The sequence below is a fragment of the Pongo pygmaeus genome, chromosome 19 (genome assembly GCF_028885625.2).
Source record: "Pongo pygmaeus isolate AG05252 chromosome 19, NHGRI_mPonPyg2-v2.0_pri, whole genome shotgun sequence".
NCBI classification, from domain to species: domain Eukaryota; kingdom Metazoa; phylum Chordata; class Mammalia; order Primates; family Hominidae; genus Pongo; species Pongo pygmaeus.
This window is the reverse complement of record NC_072392.2, coordinates 17,562,686-17,584,409: the sequence shown is the minus strand read 5'-3', so window position 1 is coordinate 17,584,409 and position 21,724 is coordinate 17,562,686. Positions and strand designations below refer to the sequence as shown.

Here is a 21,724-nt window from a genome sequence, read left to right as displayed (position 1 = left end):
GTGGGTAACTCTAGAATTCATATCATGAACTTTGAGAGTAAGTAGATACCTTTGAAATACTACATCTGTAGTAGGTATGATAGGCTGTTGTTGGAGATGCTATAAGAATGCTTTTAAAGCAAATATAACTCTGATCCAAAAAAAATTATTCTGTAGAATTCTAGAAGTTTGTCTATTAGTTGTATGCCTTTCTGTTTGGTTCAGTAAACCAATATCATTCAGGTCCCCCAAGCTTATAATTTCCTTTTTTTTTGTTTGTTTTTGAGATGGAGTCTCACACCGTTGCCCAGGCTGTAGTGCAGTGGCACGATCTCAGCTCACTGTAAGCTCTGCCTCCCGGGTTCACACCATTCTCCTGCCTCAGCCTCCCAGGTAGCTGGGACTACAGGCGCCCATCACCACGCCCAGGTAATTTATAATTTCTTATGAAAGATACACTTGAACAAAATATATCTAAGAATAAATTGAAATAATCCCCTGCCTCTCTCCTACCAATATTTTTCCCCTTTCCTGAAGCTACCATTTTTGTGGTCTACTTTTGATGCTTCTAAAATATAAGAAGTAGCTTGGGGCCAAGGGGACAGCAGGATAAAAAGACTCCAGTTATTTATTTAAGACTGTTACCACATGAGTATGTGAATATATTTAAGAGCACAAAACATATCAACTAGCATTATGTGAATTAGGATGCTTTTGGATGCAAAAAACAGAAAAACCATCCCAGAGTCACTAAACAATTTTTTTAAAAATAAAGAAAAAGGAATCACTCCATGTCCCAAGTGCCAAGGGAGGCATCTGTAGCTCCTTGATAATAAGAGGCTCATCTTTCCCTTCACCATCCTTAGCATGTGGGTTATCCTCAGCTAGCATCTCTCACAGTCATAAGATGACTGTGCCAGTTCTGGACATCCCATGCCAAAGAAATGATTAATGTTCAGCAGAAGCTAAATAACTTTATTTTATGTTGTGTCTCTTGTACTTAAGAGTAAGGAAACATGTCCTATAAACTCTCTAGCAGACTCCCCAGTATCTTGCTGGAGAGACTTAGGTCATGTAAATACCTCTCTAAACCAGTCTTTAAGCAGGAGAATGGCTCCAGCTGGTAGTTTCAACATTCACTACACATTAGAATCACCTGGAGGAGGGCTTAAGCTCCCTCGATGCTTAAAATGTGCAGCCACAATTAGCCTACATCAGAACTATTGGTATTTTGGCTCAGATGATTGTTTTAGGGGCTGTCTTGCACATCGTGCAATGTTTAGCAGCATCCTTGGCTGCTACCCACTAGACTCCAGTAGCACCTCTCCAATTGTGACAGTCAAAAATGTATACAGCCATTGCCAAATGTTCCTTGGGGGTTAAGGTTGCCCCAGGTTGCCCCACTCTCTTAAACTAATTAGTGTTTACCCTTAGGTCTCACATGGGAGAGGTGGACATGCAATTAAATTAGTACTCTGCCAGTAGGGAAGGAAGAAATGGATGCTAGTAGGTAACCAACAGTGTCTGCTGCATGGAGTAAGGCTGTTTTCAGTTTAGAATCTTTGAAACTAACATGGGGTAGCTTCTGTCTGTTTACTATTCTTAGGTGTATCATCTTTGTAACACTGGCAATTGGAGATGTTCCGGATCACCAGTGGCACCTATAGCGCCTTACCAGCTTTCCAGCACTTGGTGACAGTTTCTCTCAATTGTCCATGAATTGACACTTGGATTAGCCTGGTCTGTCCCAACAACCTTATCAGCTCCTTGACAGGAGGGATATGCCCTCTCTTCATGGTGTATTCCTCATGTCATGTTAGAGATGCAGTAGGTATTTAGCAGTTATATTGGTTCACTGTGTATTCGTTGAGTGTTTATTATGTATAAGGCAGTTTAATTAAATTTCAGTGCATTGAAATACTCATATCTGTGTATTCACAGCTGCCAATGTCTGGTTAGTTCAAGGAAAAATTACAAGGACTTTATCAAGTTCTACTTTACTAAAGAGGAAGAAGCGAGCAACAGTGTGGGGCGGGGAAAAGGCCCCTACATTGATCAAACTTTTAGGCCCTTTAGAGGTGATCCTTTTGACACATAAATGACAGACACACACTCTTTTATACAGCTTGATTCAAGTGCACATACATGTCCATAAAAGAATAATATTTTTTAAAAGTTGCATCAGAATATATCTTTTCCTGTGCTGTTAGGTAATTGTTGATGAACAGCACTTGGATTTCCTGTTGGCATATACTATTTCGGCTATTCATCAGTGTAGTTCCTGGACACACATGGAAATTCTTCAAGCCCTGGCAGCTCTGGTGTACTGCAGTGGCTCAAAATGTCAAAAGGTAGTTTAAAGTGCTTTATCCTTCCTTTGAAAGGCCAGGAGCACAGGCTCTGGTGCCAACACTGTGTTCAGGTTTCTATCTTGCCACTAATCTCTAGCAATTCTTATTCAACCACTCTGGGCCTTGTTTCCTTGTGTATAAAATAGTTACTCTGGGCCGAGCACAGTGGCTCACGCCTGTAATCCCAGCACTTTGGGAGGCTGAGGTGGGTGGATCAAGAGGTCGGGAGATCGAGACTATCTTGGCTAACACGGTGAAACCCCGTCTCTACTAAAAATACAAAAAATTAGCCAGGCGCGGTGGCAGGCGCCTGTAGTCCCAGCTACTTGGGAGGCTGAGGCAGGAGAATGGCATGAACCTGGGAGGCAGAGCTTGCAGGGAGCTGAGATAGCACCACTGCAGTCAGGCCTGGGCGAAAGAGCGAGACTCCATCTCAAAAAAAAAAAAAAAATAGTTACTCTGAGGATGAAGTGAGACAATACTTGTCAAGTTCATGGCCCTCGGTAAATAGTAAGCATTATTCTTAATATTATCATTACCCATCAGCCATGCGGCCACACTAAAGAGCATCAGCAGCTACCCAGGCTGGGAGTAATGATTGTTACTGATGCTTTTTGGCATATCTTTGCATATCCATCTGACATTCATCTAACAGCTAGTCTTTTGGTGCTTAACTGCCATTTAGTTAAAAAAAAAGAAAGAGAAAGAAGAAATCTGTCTAAAATGTAATATTTTCCTAGAAACTTTTCTTTGACCTACATTGACTCTTATTTTTCTTAGTACCTCCCACAGCTGCTAGGCAAGACCGGACTCTTAATGAAGTTGAGTGACTTGGCTCAGTCTGATCCTGAAGTCAGGAGAGCTACAGTACCTTGTATGGCAAACTTGCGTCTCAGGTATGTGGCTCCAGTCAAGTTTCTCAATGGTAATAAGATAGTGCCTCTATTGGGCCCTTTGTAGGTAGTTCCCTCTGCCTGAAGCCAGAACCAACTTAGACAAATAACTAACTTTGCATTTCCCGTGTACTTTACTAATAAAATCATCTTAGGTTGTTTGTTAATGTTAATATTGCTTGTAAAGAAGGAAAAAATAGACTAAGACCATATTCCTAAAATGTGGTAATAGTGACTTAATGTGCAGTATGTCAAAATTTTGTTTTCTATTGGTATAAAGTCTAATAAGCATATTAAGTTTTTAGAAGGATATATTCATGCAGATTTAAGTGCTGGTGAGATGTATCTGTAAAAGGCAATTTCTTTTCTTTGAAGAAGATGGAAACAGCCCCAGCTGCTCACCCTCGATTCTCACAGTAAGCAGTAGACAACGAGCAGCACAAATGTGAACTCGTCTCTGCATAGCACAGCGCTGTCCAGCGAGTAGGAAGGCAGGCACAGATGTGTGATTCTAGCTTGACAGGACCTGTCTGGATTATTTCCCTCCTAGGACTGAACAGCAGAACTAAAACAAGATTTTTCTTTCTCCATACTTTTTCTACCACAAACTTTTGTAACCTTTCCATATGGAAACCACCCTTCTTCTATATTCATTCTAGCCCTGTGCCTGTCCCCCAGCAGTAACTACTTAACCAAAATAATAATTTTCCATAGCATAGTTGAATTCAAAGGTATGTTCCAACTCCAATAGTCTATATGACTGCTATTTTTTTATTTTATTTTATTTTAATTTTATTTATTTATTTATTTTATTATTATTATTATTATTATTATTATTATTATTATACTTTAGGCTCTATAGTACATGTGCGCAACGTGCAGGTAAGTTACATATGTAAACATGTGCCATGCTGGTGCGCTGCACCCACCAACTCGTCATCTAGCATTAGGTATATCTCCCAATGCTATCTCTCCCCCCTCCCACCACCCCACAACAGTCCCCGAAGTGTGATGTTCCCCTTCCTGTGTCCATGTGTTCTCATTGTTCAATTCCCACCTATGAGTGAGAATATGCGGTGTTTGGTTTTTTGTTCTTGCGATAGTTTACTGAGAATGATGATTTCCAATTTCATCCATGTCCCTACAAAGGACATGAACTCATCATTTTTTATGGCTGCATAGTATTCCGTGGTGTATATGTGCCACATTTTCTTAATCCAGTCTATCATTGTTGGGCATTTGGGTTGGTTCCAAGTCTTTGCTATTGTGAATAATGCCGCAATAAACATATGTGTGCATGTGTCTTTATAGCAGCATGATTTATAGTCCTTTGGGTATATACCCAGTAATGGGATGGCTGGGTCAAATGGAATTTCTAGTTCTAGATCCCTGAGGAATCGCCACACTGACTTCCACAAGGGTTGAACTAGTTTACAGTCCCACCAACAGTGTAAAAGTGTTCCTATTTCTCCACATCTTCTCCAGCACCTGTTGTTTCCTGACTTTTTAATGATTGTCATTCTAACTGGTGTGAGATGGTATTTCATTGTGGTTTTGATTTGCATTTCTCTGATGGCCAGTGATGGTGAGTATTTTTTCTTGTGTTTTTTGGCTGCATAAATGTCTTCTTTTGAGAAGTGTCTGTTCATGTATGACTGCTATTTTTAATTAGTCTTTTGCAAGCCTCATTTTAAAGGAGACTGAGCTTGAGTTGTTTTCTCTGTATGCATTTAGTGTGCCAGGACAGCCATATTTGGAGGAGCCCTACCAAAATGTCTGTTTCCAAGCTTTCCTGACTATTTTACAATCTCCAAAATCATCTGATATGAATGATATCACATTTTGCATGGTAAGTGGACTATCATTGATATAGTGAATGTTGCGGATGTGTCTAGAAGCAGATTGGAAAAGTGTTACTAACGAGTTTAATTTGCATTATTAGCTTTGTCTAGAGAAATACACATATATGAAATGTTTGTAACCTAAAAAGATGAAAATCATACCATTTTGGTTTAAATTATAAGAAGCTTTTTATTTGTTATATTTTGCAATTCTAGGTTTTTAGAGGAAACTGTTCTTTTTCCTTCTGAATATAAAAGCAATAGTTGTGGGCTGGTGACTGTCTTTAAGATGAAAGTGAAGAGAGATTTCACCAAATATATCTGCAGTATTTTATTTCTTTTTTAAAAATATGATGCAAATGACAGTTTGTTAACATCTTTTAAATTTAGAGTAACACATTTCAAATGTTCTATATCTAAGATAAACTTCCTTCTAGTCTCCTGCTCAGATATAGCCACTGAAGACAATTTGTGCTACGTGCCCTCAGATTTTTTTTCTATATGTAAATGAGAATTACAACTTTAAATGGGATCATACTTAACATGCTGTTTTGTAACCTTCTTGTTTTGTTAAAACTTAATATCTCTGGGACATCTATTCGGTTGCTGTTAATATACCTCATACTTTCTAACTGCTATGGCTGGGAGACCTTGGACAAATTAACTTCTTGGAGCCTCCATGTCCCTCCCTGAAAAGGGACTGATATAAGCACATTGTGGGGTTCTTATGAGAAGTATATGAAATAAAGCATTCAAAGGGCCTGTTGTTATTGTTGTTGAGTTTTACATTTAGCAGAGGGTTAGCTTCTTTTATAATCATATCATAATCATCAAAATTGAAGTTTTTAAAATTTTCCCACTATTTCAAACAAGGCTACAGTTCACATCATCCCAATGTAGGAAGTGTTTCTTAAGGAGAGAGTTCTAGAAATGAGATTACTGAGTCAAGAAATCAATCTTGGTCAGAATTGCCCTCCAGAAACCAAGTTTTTATAATTTATCATCTGTTCCCATATACATGGCCTTGCTTTTAAGAGGGCTGGGTTTGCCATATTACAGAGCTTCAGCAATTCTGATCTGTGCTATCTTTTTTATCCATTATCACATTTTTCTTGCTAAACATCTTCTGTCTTTTTTCTTGCTCACCATTTGTACATAGTGGTTTGTAAACATGTACAATAAGACCACTTCATTATTCTTTTCTTCTAGAAAAGAATTCATGGTAGTTTATCCCATCTCCTTGGATCTGCATCTCTGCTTTGTGTGTGTATGTGTGTGTCTAAAAGTTTTTTTCATCATCTAGAGACTGTCCCTCTTCTATCCTAAGTGGTGCTAGTAAATTGATTCCTGGACAACCAGATTTTATTCTGCCTTCTAACTGGGTCTCCCTTTTCCCCCTAGTTATTGCAAAATGCATTAAAAGATATACAGTCATTTCTAAATGGTGGGAGAATGAAACTAACACAGACTAATGAACTTGGAGCACTTTTAGCTGTGCTAAAGGTAAGGCAAGTCTTCATATGATCATTGTCTTTCCTGTTTCAACCCATGGTACAAGCACCACTTCACATCCTTATTCTAAGGCTAACTTTGAGGTATTAAAAGTTTTTACATATATTTTGAGAGAGTAGACAAAAATGTTCATATTCAAAGACACTTAATATTAACAGAAAATAATAAATCTCCATTTAATAAATGCATCAAAATTTTAAAATTATCTATGAGTCTTGGGAAGGGAATAGGTAGGGGGGTATGACCTGTAGAAGATTTAATTACAGACTATGTTGTACCTGTTTGTACTTAGAAGAAGAGCCAGTGCTTCTCCTTGGCTTTCTCCTCCAAGTAGTAGGCAGGCCAACCAAGACATGTGTCAGTGGGCAGCTTCCGAGCGTGCCAGTCAGTGGGAAAGTCAGGCCAGCATCTCCGGGGACCCAGCTTCTTCAGCCAGCAAAGTAAGAAGTAATTCTTTCCTTGTGGCATTCTCTTGCTCCCACATCAAATAGAGAGGTAGCTATAGGTGGAGATAGGTAAATAAAAATGACAAATTGGTTTAAAAAATTATAGACAGACAAAGTAATTGGATAAATTTTATAAATAAATAAGGAAACTAAAACCAGACTTGATTTGATCTGACCAAACCAGATCCAGCTGGAGGCCAGATAAACTTCAGCTCTTCTTTAAGCCCTATGCCTTCAAGGTATCTATTTTCTGTCTCATTTATATTTCCTTAGTAGGCTTTTGAACATTAATCTGTGAGTGTTCTGATCCAGACATGGTAAATAGTTCTGTTTTATGATTAATGGTTTATGATTAATGGTTTTGTGTGTGTGTGTGTGTGTGTGTGTGTGTCCTTATTCATCATTATTAGAAATTCATGTTTCACAGACTCCCTGGACTAAACATAGAGATGCCCACGGTGTTATACCCAACTCCACTTCCTCAGTATGATGGGTGAACACCTATCAAACCACAGCAATCAGAATCCAGTGCTTCTTGACCAACTTTGGTACATTTATGTTTATTTAGATTTAAGTTGTGGCTTATTTTTAATAGATTGCTGTGTGTGTTTTCTATGATTTGCATCACTACTACCCTAAAAGCCTACCTTGAATTTTATTTCAGTTTAGGGTTGTTAGCATAGTAAATTTAAACTCATCTGATGCTCAAAGTACCAGTTAAAGCATCTTATACTTCTTAGAGGTGTAGTCAGTATAACAGCTATAAAAATGAGCATTCACTTTATACCTCAAACCAAGCATTCTCATCCCCGTGATGCTCAAGACCAGGAGTCAACAAATGTTCTCTAAACTTTCTCTACTAGGCTAGTAAATACTTCAGGTGTCTGTCATAACTACCAACTCTATTTTAACAGTGCAAAAGCAGCCATAGACACTATGTAAATGAATGGGCATGACTGTGTTTCACTAAAACTTTATTTGCAGAAGCAGGCTGTGTGCTGGGCTGGATTTGGCTTTTGGGCCATAATTTGCCAACCCGTCTCTAGACCGTTAGAAGCCCACCTATCAGTTAGTGCACCATCTCCACACCTTACATTCACCTGATTTCCCAGCCTTTCCAGATAGCTGCCATCTCCCTCTTGCTTCGGTTGGAGAACCTGGAGCATACAGATGTGTGGCCAAGGATTCACTTCCAGAAATGTCATACCTGATGAAAATGCTTATTAGAAATTATGTCACTCATTCACTCACTCAGCATTTACCCAACATCTGGTGTGTTCCAGACACTGTGCTAAGCACTAAGTATATAGACTCTGGCTGCTTTTAGGATTTTGAGGGAGAAGGCAAAGATGGATAAATAAACAACTACAATGCAATATTATTGTTTCTCTCATTAGAATATTCACAGAGTATTCTGGGAACACATTGAGGGCACCCAGTCTAAATGCAGGAGGAAGAGGAGGCTTTTTAAAGGTATAGCTAAACAGAGATTTCAGAGTGAGTAGCAGTACAGACAAGGAGGAATGAGTGTTTCATGCAGATAAAACAAAAGGTGCATAGATGTAGGGAATGAGAGTATGCATTGCCCATTTGTTAACTAGTAGGACTAGAGTTTCAGTGCGGGGAGAGAAAGAGTGGAGCCGTTGTGTAGCAGAGGCCGAATGATAAGATTCTTGTACAGGAGGCTGAGGAGTTTGGGTTTTTATCTCATAGGCAATAGAGAGTCATCAAAGAATCTTACATAGGGGAATGATGTGATCAGATCTGGGTCTTAGAAAAATCACTGTGGTAGCAAATAAAAGAGTATGGGTCTGGGGGCCACAATAAGTAGTTCAAGATACAAGTAATGGGAACTTCCTGCCTCAAGGCCACAGACTTTGAGAACGTGGAGGAAGACACAGTTTCCAGACAACTTGTATATCAGAAAGAAAGTAACAGGGAGAAAGAAAGAAAGAAATTGGCTTCTACTTAGTATCTACTTCTACAGAGACCCAAAGCCCTGAAATGAGCATTGTATGTAATGGACAACTATCTCTTCTGTGCAGACATGTGGAGTGGTACTAGCTATGTATCTTACTCCAAGAACTGATAAAATAGACACTCAAGTCATTTTCTATAGGCTTTAATGCTCTTCAGAAATTCCAGTTGAGAAGGCTGAATACCTTCACAACACCTGTGCAAGGTAGGAGGTATTAGCCGCATACTTACAGATAAGCAAGGTCAAGCTCAAGAGAGGCTAAATGATTTGCCCCAAGGCACAGAGGTACAATTTAAACCCAGGCCATGTGTTTTACTGTGTCTTGTGTATTTCATTCCTTCTTTCTTGTAGTAGACAGTAAGCACTTAGCATCGTGCCTGATGCTTAGGGTATTAAAGAAGTTCCACTTTTTTCTTTTCTCTTTTCTTCTTTCTTTAAACTACATGTTGGGGACATATTTAATCACTTTAAAATGAAGAAGTAACGATTCAGTGAAAAGCCATTCTGAAGTAGCTATTATATGTGTCTTCATTTGCTCCTAAAATCAGAATAAAAAGAAAAAAAATCCGAAGTAAAACCAAAGAAAATCCAGCAAGGAGAGGAGGAGGAAAAGGAATCCAGTGGTGAAGTAGAGGTGGCCCCAGTCACTGGCACAGGCAGAGTGAATCTGCATGAAGGGAACACTTGGTGTCCCTCCTCCCTGGGTGTCCAGAGTTTGCCTTTAGATGGAAATGGAGCTGCAGGAAAAGATGGAGTCTCCTTACCCTTCAGTTCTTCCAGTTGGAAAAGGCTCAGCAGTAGTGAGTCAGACTATTCTGATGCTGAAGGAGGCATGCAGAGTAAAATGAGGTAGTAGTATTTTGTTACATTTTATACCTTGTATTCTAAGTTGCATGTAAGTTTGTAACTTGACTGCTGCATGTGTTTAACTTGAAGAGCCTGATTTCTGGGGGCTGTGGTGGTATTCAGAACACGACTTGCTCTCTTGATCTGCCATTGCACATGTCATTCCTCTCCTTAGAATATTCTTCTTTGCCTTTTCGTCTTGCTAACCACTACTCATCTTTGATATGGGCTCAGAAATCATGTTCCCCAGGAAGCCTTTTCTGCCTTAGTGTTATTGATAATGTATTATAGTTATCTCCTTAACTGTCCCTTGCTGCCTAGCTTGTCAAGGCTGGGGCTTTGTTTATGTCTGGCAGCCTCAGCATGATGCCTGGCACATACATAGGTCATTCAGTAGATATTCATTGAATGGATGGATGGATACTCGGCAGTGTTTCCTGTCTAACACTAGTTTCCTGATATCAGTATGTTGTCCTTTTGTTCTCCAGTTGTGTTTTTTAATTGTCAGCCTTAATAACTTGTTATAGAAACAAATTGTCTTAACATGTTTTGATTGTGGTTTGAAAGAAATTTTTAATAACACATTGACATCTTTAGGGATTATTTAGAATGTTTAATTTTTGAATGTATCATTTGAATTGGTGGAAATAAATACCATTTCATGTTTGCATTTTGAAAAAAAAAACGATTTTTTAAGTCTTTTTCCTTTTTTCTCTTGGTTATGAAAGGTCTTACCAAGCTAAAGTTCGCCAAGGAGGCTTAGTTTGTTTTCTTTCTACTATGAAATCGATTAAAAAAAAAGTTCTTTATGGCTACTGGTCAGCCTTTATTCCTGATATGCCTGAACTTGGCAGCCCACAGTCAGTGTCCTTGATGACTCTTACATTGAAAGACCCTTCTCCAGAGGTAAGAGAATTTAAACTCGAAGCTTTATAACAGGAAGAAAAAATTTACAGATCCTTACTGTTTTCTCTGCCTTATCCTTTCTGATCTGAATACAGCTGTTAGTAACACTGACCCAAGTTCTGACCTGAGATCCACTGGACAGACAGGAAAATGGGAAGTGGGCTTATGTGAAGAATACATTGAGGCTGATCATGTAGGATCGCTTCCTGCCCCAGGGCTTGCTTGAAGCCTGAGCACACTGAATTCTAACTTTGGTGTCTCCCTTGAACTGCACTGAAGCAGCTGTGCTTCTCTTCCTTTTATGAAAATGTTGATTGCTGTGGTATTTATAATAAGAAAACATCAGAAATGGCTTAAACAACTCAGTAGAATATCCTGGTACATAATGGCTATGAAGGATGCATAAGGCTTTGAAAAATGCTCAAAATGTTCTGTGAAAACACAGGATATAGAATTATATATACAGTAGAATCTCAAACATGTTTTTTTCTTGCAACTTTTCCAGTTTTCAAATCGTGTAATAAATATTTACATATTTTAATGAGAAAAACTTATTTTTAAAAAAGAAGAAAAAAATGGCAGGTATGGATACCTATAGCAAGATATCTCATGGCTGATCAAATATTTGCCTCTGCTTGAATATGTTAATTCCTCTCCAGAATTTAACCACTTAACCAAATAAGGAAAATAGCCTGCTGTTTACAATAGTGAACATTAAAAAGTCATGCTGAATGGCATCTGGGTGTCCTCAGGTAACCAACTGCCCACAAAGAGAGAAGTTTTAATTAGGCCAACAGCATATTGTTCCTTTTCTATTTTTAAGATTACTCCTTAAAGGGTCAGGGGTGGTAACCATAATACGTTGGAATTCCATATGAGTCATCTCCTTGAGTAACTTATGATATAAAAAAATTTCTGGATGACCCATCAGAAGCTTTTACAAGGTAAAGAAAAATAAGTTAGCCTCAATTTTATATACACACAAAAAAATGACTTGTGGGGTATTTCAAGTACTCCTTATCCTAGGAAATTAAACTGGCAGAAATTTTACAAATTAACTAAATCGATAGTGAAGGAGAACCTGGGAGAAAAATGGAAAAATGAGTGGTGGCGAATAAATCAGTAATGAAGCCATTAGAGTAATTGAAATAAAAGCTACTAAAAATATTGAAAATATATATATGAAGACCCTCCAGCTAGGTAGGGGAGCTGCCAGCAGTGGCCAAGGAGATGGTGCTGTGGAGCAAGAAGCAGCCCAGCTTCATCACCTGTATCACAGCTGCCCAGCCAAGGGGATGTGAGACATGGGGGTTTAGAACATGAATACAAAAAGGTTATGAGGTCATAGCTGATGAAAATGAATTGGAATAATTTTCATGATGTTTATATCTTCATAGGTTTTTAAATGTTTACATTTCACTTAAAGTGCCATGAGAAATTTCACATATAGCAAAGTGGTCTTATCCATCTCCTTGATTTAGGTACCTTTTAGACTTGTTCTTGCTGTTTAACTTTGGTGAATGCAAGAGATGTGCTGAGGAAAAAAGATACAGAACTTCCTTCTGGAGATGTCGTAGATCCAGTACAAAAAGCCACAAGAAAATTCTAGAGAAATTAAAAAAAAAAAAAAGTCATCCTACTTAAAGTGGATTTTAAAAGATGAAAGAAATTAAATTAGTTCAGTGTAATGGCAAGTGAAATGATGGTACTTAAGAGATTCTTTTAATCAAGTGTTAGGTTGGAAGGATTTAAATAAGTGTGGTGATTATTGTTTACAACAAAGCTTGGAGCATACCTCTGCAGTCTGTCCATAGTATAATTAACTGTGCACCAAGACATATGCTAGAAGAAAGTTGTGGCAGGTGATGTCATGGGACAGGCTTTTTGTTTGTTTGTTTGTTTGTTTGTTTTTTTGAGACGGAGTTTTGCTCTTGTTGCCCAGGCTGAAGTGCAATGGTGAGATCTCAGCTCACCACAACCTCTGCCTCCCAGGTTCAAGCAATTCTGTCTCAGCCTCCCGAGGAGCTGGGACTACAGGCATGCACCACCATGCCCAGCTAATTCTGTATTTTTAGTAAAGATGGGATTTCTCCATGTTGGTCAGTCTGGTCTGCAATTCCTGACCCCAGGTGATGTGCCTGCCTCGGCCTCCCAAAGGGCTGGGATTATAGGCGTGAGCCACTGCACCCGGCCCAGTGGGACGGGCTTTTAAAATAAAGACTTCTAAAAAGTTATGTGCATTAAAATTAAAAATAACAGATAATGGAATTAGAATGGAACAGCATTCTGGATTGACCAGGTTAAAAAGAGCTGCTATGACTTCAGGCCAAGTGGTCATGTCAGGTGCTCCTTGTGCATAGAGTTAGATGGCTGGAGTTCCTCTTAGCCAGGATTAAATAAGACAACTGTAGTTTATCTTGTCATTGAAGTGCTTAGTGATTAGTTTTGACTTTATGGCAGGTCTGATATGACCCATGGCATACTCAGCTGGAAGCACAATTTTAACTGGTGTACTAAGAAATTTTCTAAAGACAAATGGATGGAAGGAAAGGTGATTAGACTCTTCCAGTCAGAATGCCAACAATAAACAGAGGCTACTTTTTAGGAAATTGAAACAGAATATGCTAGAATGGTTAATTGGGGAGAAGAAAACTTAGAAATGTCCATTAGGATTTGGCAGTGCCGTGATACTTGGGAAATGATCACGTTTCCATGTTGGAAATGTGCTTCAGAGAGCACATCTTATATGCTTCCAAAAGGGACAGAGCAAATTATCAATAAAAATAACAAGACTAATTTAAGAATTTCTTGTATATGATTTCCTTAGGTGTTATAAAGGCATATTATGGAGAATATCATCAAGACTTGTCTTAAACAAACTACAGGGCAAACCTTTGTCTTGGTACCTTGAGAATTATCCTGATTTACAAATTTCATGATGATGATTTATTGCTCTTTTAGATAACTATAAAAAGTGAAAACAAATCAAAATCTAGATAATAGATGGTATAACTAGAAAAGAGAATGAAAAGGTTGGAATTGTTAACTGTTATGGAATGGTAGATTTTCTCTCATATGGCCAGGCAAGAACAGGCAATCTTTGCTTAGTGTATTAGCAAAGAACAGGCAGTCTTTAATTAGTGTATCTGTATTCACACTTCTGATAAAGACATACCCGAGACTGGAAAGAAAAAGAGGTTTAATTGGACTTACAGCTCCACATGGCTGGGGAGGCTTCAGAATCATGGCAGGAGGCAAAAGGCACTTCTTTACATGGCAGCAGCAAGAGAAAATGAGGAAGAAGTAAAAGCGGAAACCCCTGGTAAACCCATCAGATCTTGTGAGACTATCACGAGAATAGCAGGGGAAAGACCAGCCCCGATGATTCAGTTACCTCTCACGAGTCCCTCCTACAACACAGGAGAATTTTGGGAGATATGATTCAAGTTGAGATTTGGGTGGGGACACAGCTAAACCATATCACTTAGATACCTCCCGACCCAGAGTCCCTGACACAGTGTTGAAATGCCGTTACGTAAAAGACAACTGACTTTGGAAGTGAGATCCAATAAAAGAACATGTGAACAGTCATGTGCCCTGCATGGAAACTTCAGTGGTACCCACTCCCAGCAGGGACTTCTTTGTCACCCTTCCAGAAATATTGTGAGACCAAACACACATAAAGAGAAAAAAATTAGGATTGACTAAGCTACCTCAGCAAACATTTCTGCTACGTTCTTAAGTAGCAAAAAAGGAAAAGTACTTTTCTGTTTTATTAGCTTTAGACAAGCCTTCGTGTCCAAGGAGACGAAACTATACACTAGTAAGACCAAGCACACTGACTTTTGTAAGACTGAAAAGCCTTTCATTCATTATTTTAAATATTCAGACAATAGAAACTTAACAAGATGAGCTCTCTGGAGACTCTACCTGTTACGATTTGCTTGTACATTAGTAATTTCCGCGGAAAGTGCTGATTAGAACTGGAAAACAAGATACTAAATACTGATACAAGAACAAATGAAGCAAAACTTGTACCAGATTCAGTATCTTAAGTAACAATTATAACAACAAATATATGTTAAACAGAGTTTAAAGGAAATTAACTCAGAACTGTGAGAAGTACAATTTGATATAGTATCAAATTTTTATATAGATTTTATAACTTAGTGGAAAAAAATAACCAATTTCAATGACATTTGTTTTCATCTGTGATAGTCATGATTTTCCCCTGAAGATGCCAAAATTATGCTAAAATGTTTGACTTTTGGAACATTAGTTCAATTCTTTCCATTCGATTCTTAATTTCATTCAGTTTGTGAGCTGTTGGAATTGTGATTTTTAATTGTCTTCTAAAGAAATGAAGGTTTAGCATAAGATCTATCTTGTTGAGTTTGGACCAGCCTCTGGTAGGGATTGGCCAACTGTGGCCTGTAAGGCAAATCTGGCCCAACACCTGCTTTTGTATGGCTTGTGAGCTAAGAACGGTTTCACACTTTTAAATGGTTTTAAAATAAAACAATAGTATCTCATGATATGTGAAAATTGTATGGAATTCAGATTTCATTGTCCATAAATCAAGTCTTTTTGGAACGCAACCACATTTATTCCTTTACGCATCTGTGCTACAATCACAGAGTTGGGTGGTTGTGACAGAAACTGGCCTGCAAAGTCTAAAATGTAAAATGTGGACACTGGCTCTTTACAGAAAAGTTTGCCAGCTCCTGGTCTCAGTCCTTTTTGGATCAGCTGACTTGTGTTCATGCTCTCGCTCTCTCTTTTTTTCACACATATACACACGGTTTCCTAATACATTGTCAATTTCCCACCTTAGGGGATTATGCTTAATTCTGAAGTCTGATGCTACTGTACTTCAAATTTCTCTTCATAGCAGTAAGTCTAGATTTCTACGACTCCACTCTATAAAAGGCCTGCCTGGTGATTTATTACCTGGTTGTTTGGAGATAATATAACTGAAGGCTTTTGGAAAAACCTTTTTTGCTCCAAACTCAGATATGCTTCACATTGAGTAACTATTTAGGTTAGATTCTAGAATTGTAATGTTGATTCCTTGCTTTTAAATTTTTTGACTGGAAATGTTAATTGTCATTTTTGGATGAGCTGGCCAAAGAGAGTACAATATTATTCCGTATTAATAGTCCTATGCTTATTACCTATATCCCATTTTTGTAAAGTTGGGCTTTCTTTTCCTTTCTGATTTTTAATACTACAAAATTGTCAGAGTACCAATTGAAAGTAATCTTTCAACCTTATAAAGAAAATCTTGGTGCCAATGACACCTTTGCTGACAAATACAGCAGTCCATGACAAAGATGTACTTTTTGTCCTTTCCATTCATAAGATTGTACTTAATGGTATTCCTTTTTTGAATTGTCAAATATTGTCACTGCAGGCAATGTTATTTCCTGTACCTAAGAATGTTTCTAAAAGTTGGATCACTAATGATGTCTGCCAAGTTGTATGTACACAAAATTCCTAAAGTCCTATTTAAGTTAACATTGAACACACATACTTCAGAGTGGAATATGAGGCATAATGTTCTCAGGAACTTTGATAGGAAACAGACTCTAGGCACATGTATTTTTTCTACCCCATGGGCTGTTTAGTTCTAACTTTTCAGTTGGCATTCTGCTTGAATAAACCAGGCCTCTAATCCTTATTCTCATGCTTAGGATTTCAGATTTTTGTGCTATGGTATAGCTTAGGTTTATTTCTTACTGTAAAAAACCTAACAGCAATGGGTTTCTAGATTTTTTTTTTAGCCAGGTGTGGTGGCACACACCTGTAATCCTAGCTACTTGGGAGGCTGACGTGGGAGGATTGCTTGAGCCCAGGAGTTTGAGGCTGCAGTGAGTTATGATTGCACCAGTGCACTGCAGCCTAGGTGACAGAGCGAGACTGTGTCTCTAAAATAAGAATAAAATAAAGATTTTTTTTTAGGTGTGGGATGCAAGTGACCTAGTTTTTAGGAACTAACAGATAATCCCATTGCCTTTATTCTTCCAATTGAAATGATTGTAAATACTTTGAACATTAAATATGTATAGGAAGAAGGGAATCTGATTCCTAATTTTCAACTAATCAGTGTGAATCATCCCAAAATTTCAGACGTGCCTGTGCTCTGCAAGTTTTATCTGCCATCTTGGAAGGCTCAAAGCAGTTTCTTTCTGTTGCTGAAGATACCAGTGACACAGGAGGGCTTTTATCCCCTTCTCCGTCATGATCGCTTCCAGCATTAGAGAGTCGCACAGATGTCTTTTGTTAGCTTTGGTGGTTGGAATCATTCTCACAGATCCTTACTCAGATAATTAAGGTAATGTATCAACTGTGGGTTCCAGAGGGGGCTTCTCTGTTTTAACTTTGTATACTGTTTTACATAGCCCAAAAGTCACTTGACTTAAGAATATAACTATGTAATAGTTTTATTAAAAATACACTGTTTGGAAGTCTGTACCTACTTGACTGATCTTACCTATAATCTCTGTATGTCCTAATAAATTATTTGCTAAAAATACTTCTTTATCTTTAGTTGTACCAATGAGGATACAAGTGTTATTTTTTTTTAAAAGGGCTAATTTTTAGTTGTGTGAAAACTTTTCTTTTTTAATTAAATGCTGCAAAATTTGTTTCTATGCTGTGGTTTAATCAAGCCTTTTGATGAACTACTTTTTGTGTTTTACAGTGCCTTGCAAATTTAGTATCAAATGCACCTTATAATCATCTAAAACAGCCTGCTGACCAAAGTCTGGAACCAGATAAAGCCTTATATTCACCACAAAGGTTTGTAGTGGCTTAAAACTGATGGCTTCTTTATATCAGTCAGATGCAGACTATTAGTAAAAATATATAGATATAGATATATGTATTTATTCAAAGCATTTTTATAACTCTTAAGAGATCTCTGCTTATTCTTCTCAGCTTTTCAGGGGTATAAGCTGTTGCAAGAATTGACCCCTCAAGTCCCAGTGGAAGTGAGCTAGAGAATTAATTGTAAAGTTTAATGCCTGTTTAATGCCCAGGGCAGTGACCAGAGTATCCCTTTAGAATTAAGATTGAGCCAGGTGCAAGCAGCCCCCCTCAGGAGTATGTTAGTTTATATCCCTTATGCATAGGTAGAGGATGGATGGATGGTTAGACAGACAGATGGACAGGTAGATATTACCTACTTTTTGGAAAGAAAAACTGGAATACAAAATTTAACTTCTTTAACGTTATTTCCTATGAAGTTCAGATAAAATCCCAGAACTTCAAATCTTTACTAAGTACAGTCTTATTATTTCCTCCCACACATAATGTATGTGTGCTATAAACACTTGCCTTTTGTAGATTTGCCTTTCTTTTGTTTGCAAGCTTTCAGATCAGACCACATTCTGATAAGTTCAGTTTTTCAGGCAGAATTGTAACAAGGAACAGTGGATGTTTTCTGTGACATAGTGGGAAGAGCATGGGACCTGAAGTCAATCCAAGGGTCTGGGGCCCACTCCCATTTTTGCCATCTCATGGCCGTGGCCCTCTCTGAACCCTAATTTCTTCCTAACAGCAAGAATTATAACTACATCATAAGATTTTTATGAGGCTCAAATGAGATAATGAGGTGTAACTAAGTCCAGTTCACTACTTACACTAATGTGTAAAAGAGGGACCCAGAAAGTTAAGTCTTCCCCTGAGGTTTCCCATCACATTCATGGCAGAAATAAGTTGAAAACAAGCCCTGCTCATTCCACTGTACCAACTTTTCATTATCTGCATCTTCAGCTGAGGAGAGTGCACCATGTCTCAAAGGTTCCTTTCGAGTATCTGACTTTATCCTCAAGTAACTTTTTTTCATTAAAATGTTCAAAACCTGAAATTCTTAGGTATGAGCCTAACAAAATATGTACAAGATCTATATGAAGAAAACTGTGAAACTCTGATGAAATCAAACAACTAAATGAATGGACCAGAGATTCCATGTTCATGGATAGGAAGGCTCAATATTGTGAAGATGTTACCTCTTCCCAACTTGATCTATAGATTCAGTGCAGTCTCAATCAAAATTCCAACAAGTTATTTTGCAGATATCAGTGAACTGATTCTGAAATGTATATAGGTGTGCAAAAGACCCAGAATAGCCAACACAGTATTTTTAGAGAAGAACAAAACTGAAGGACTGACATTCCCTGACTTCAAAATCTACTATAAACCTACAGTAATAAGACAATGTGATACTGGCCAAGGAAGAGAGAAACAGATCAATGGAACAGAATAGAGAGCCCAGAAATAGACCCACATAAATATAGTCAACTGATCTACAACAAAGGAGCAGATACTTTTCAACAGTTGGTGCTGGAACAGCTGGACATCACATGCAAAAAAAAATGAGTCTAGACACAGACCTTTTAGCTTTTTAAAAATATTTCTTGTTAAAATCCAGGGTTCATTCAAGGTACATGCATTGCATTTAGTTATTATGTCACTGTAGTCTTTTTAAATCTAGAGTCCCCCCACCCATCTTTCTTATATCAAACTGACTTAGGAAAGAATCCAACCCAATTGTCTTATAGAATGTGAACTCTAAACTCTGTCACCAAAGATAACAAAATAAATCACATTCTCAATTTGTCAGATTGTTTCTTTATGGTGTTAACTTACTCTCCTGTCCCATGTATTTCAAAACTGGAAATGAGGTTTAGAAGTTTGATTAGATTCAGGTTACACAAGGAACTACTAATTCTTAATTGCCTGCAGGGATAACTACCATATTTACGGTAGCTGTTCCCATGATAATAAGTTCTTACTGCTTCCTTTGACAGATGTTAATGTTCCTGTGTGAAGTCTCACACTCTTGGGAGCTATAGGGCCCACCCACACACCTTTACCTGAAGTCCAGCTACTTCTGCAACAGCCGTGTTCTTCTGGACTCAGTAATAGCAATTCAGCAACCCCTCACCTCAGCCCTCCTGATTGGTGGAAGAAAGCCCCTGCAGGACCCTCTCTGGAAGAAACGTCAGTTAGCTCACCTAAGGGGTCTTCAGAGCCCTGCTGGCTCATTCCACTCTGCGTTTCCATTGTCGTACTGCCCAAGGAGGATTCCTGTTCAGGTAGCGATGCTGGCTCTGCAGTAGGAAGCACCTACGAACCATCCCCTATGCAACTGGAGGCCTTACAGGTAGGAGGTTTCATTTCCTCATCTCTGAAATGGAAGTAACCATTCTTCCTTCAGAGTGACCGTGAGGAGCGAGCAGGTAAAACCAAGCCATGTGTCAGTTCGCGGGAGTTGTATTTTAGGTATGGGTGGTGTATTTTTGTTGTTGTTTTGTTTTGGGGAGGTGTTCCTTGATTGTAAAATAGCAGATTCATTCCTTTTTGTTCTTTGATTGCAAATTATTTTAGTCACTTCAGGTATTATATGACAGGTGGATGTAATAGATTGTAGAATAATTCTGAGTGAAATTGTAGAGTTAATTTTTGATTTTTGCAACTTAAATGTTTAATTTTCTATAAGCTTCTCCTTGGTCTTGTACCTGCTTAGAGTAACAAAATAATTGTTCCTTCAAAAGAAGAAAACAATCCTAGATAAAAGAGTTTACTTTTTCTCTACAAAGATGATCTGAGACTAGGCCTGGTCCTGGGGTCTGCTGCTAATTAACTGGGCCACGTGAAACATGTCCTTTAATCTTGTCAGGCTTGGTTTCTTTAGCTGTAAAATTCAATTAATACCTACCTTAAAGAATAGTTGCAAGACTTACATGAGATTACATGAATGAAAAGCAATCATATACTAAAGCACCATAAAACTATGATACAGTTAATTGATATTAGTCATGAAATAAAGATTGTGGTTCTTAATTTCATTCAACAGATTTCAGCCCCTGTTAAATTATAAGCGATTTCTGAAATATAACACTTTTCTGGATATTGCAGCCTTGCAATCAGGTCTTAGAGGGTTAATTCCATGCTCTCTTTGCAGCTATTGGCTCTTCTGGCAAGGGGCTACTTTTCAATGACTCAAGCCTACTTGATGGAGCTTGGAGAGGTGATTTGCAAGTGCATGGGGGAAGCAGATCCATCCATTCAGCTCCATGGAGCAAAGGTAATTTTCATCAAAACCACAATGCTTTTTCCTTCTCTTCACTTTATATCCTTCCTTTTCTTCACTTTATATTTTTCTGCCACATGTCTTTCAATTCTGAGATTTCTTAAAGAGATTTCAGGTGAGGAAGACATACATTCTTCTGTTTTCAGCTCTTACGTGTAAACCCCATGAATTGATTCGGTAATAAATTAATAAGATATAGCTGTTGATTTCAGTCCTTGAAAGAATGCCTCTGTTAAGAGTGACTGAAAAAAGAAAGAAAATTAGTTGCAAATTATGTTTCCCCTTGATTTGAGGCGATCTCCAGACTAAAATGAAGTCGTTCGTTAGTTGTAATGCTCCGCTTCGGTAATACTTTTTTCTTGGCAGCTTCTGGAAGAACTGAGCACAGGCTTAACACAGCAGCATAAACCGGATTCCACTGCAGCACCTGATCAGAGAGTACCAGTCTTCTTGGTAAATAAATGTCAATTCATACTTTTCTTTTATTAGTGCTTCAGTTGCAGTTTTATTTTGAAGCTCAGTGATAAGTGGAGTAGATGATATGGTTTCTTCCAGTGTCAAAAATTATGTTTTATAATCCAGGAAAACATGAAACTAGTATAAATAGGTTTTATTTTACATTTCAGTTTCTTTGCAATTTAGTGTGTGGTAGGCTTATGTATAACATATAACCAGCAATCGTAAAACTAATATTTCTTTTGCATAAAATCTAGTCTGGTTACTCAGCCTGCCCAAGAGACAAAGAGCCAGGGATTTTATATCCAAAGCCATGGGATCAAATTTAGGGAACATGATTGTATTAGTCCATTTTATGTTGCTATAAAGGAATACCTGAGGCTGGGCAATTTATAAAGAAAAGAGGTTTATCTGGCT

The 21,724-nt window shown here is 38.1% G+C and overlaps 1 protein-coding gene and 1 pseudogene across 1 annotated transcript in view; both read left to right on the top strand.

Annotated features, from left to right (window-relative positions):
* Positions 1-2,474, top strand: part of LOC129017499 (misshapen-like kinase 1) — a 42,575-nt gene extending 40,101 nt beyond the window's left edge. Inside the window, 2 exon segments of the mRNA XM_054458127.2 lie at positions 267-408; positions 1,586-2,474. The gene's annotated coding sequence lies outside the window, so the exon portion shown is untranslated.
* The window catches only part of LOC129017497 (HEAT repeat-containing protein 6-like), a 33,816-nt pseudogene that overhangs the window by 2,782 nt on the left and 9,310 nt on the right, over positions 1-21,724 (top strand).